Raw genomic sequence first — 431 nt, 5'->3', positions numbered from 1 at the left:
CTATCCAGATGTTTACAGCTGTGACAGTACATCTATCCAGATGTTTACAGCTGTGACAGAAGCACCATTATCCAGATGTTTACAGCTGAGACATAAGCACAATTATCCAGATGTTTACAGCTGTTGCATAAGCACAAATATCCAGATGTTTACAGCTGTGATAGATGCACAGTTATCCAGATGTTTACGGCTGAGACATAAGCACAGTTATCCAGATGTTTACAGCTGTGACATAAGTACAACTTTACAGATATTTACAGCGGACGGATACACAATTACGCAGATGTTTACAGCTGTGACATAAGCACAATTATCCAGATGTTTACAGCTGTTACATAAGTACAAATATCCAGATGTTTACAGCTGTGATAGATGCACAGCTATCCAGATGTTTGCGGCTGTGATAGATGCACAGTTATCCAGATGTTTGC

The 431-nt window shown here is 39.7% G+C and overlaps 1 protein-coding gene across 1 annotated transcript in view; it reads left to right on the top strand.

The window, feature by feature from the left end:
- Positions 1 to 431, top strand: part of adam15 (ADAM metallopeptidase domain 15) — a 35,144-nt gene that overhangs the window by 9,322 nt on the left and 25,391 nt on the right. The window lies entirely within an intron of this gene.

The sequence above is a fragment of the Nematolebias whitei genome, chromosome 5 (genome assembly GCF_014905685.2).
Source record: "Nematolebias whitei isolate Nwh7 chromosome 5, NemWhi1, whole genome shotgun sequence".
NCBI lineage: Eukaryota > Metazoa > Chordata > Actinopteri > Cyprinodontiformes > Rivulidae > Nematolebias > Nematolebias whitei.
This window is presented reverse-complemented; position numbering and strand designations above follow the sequence as displayed.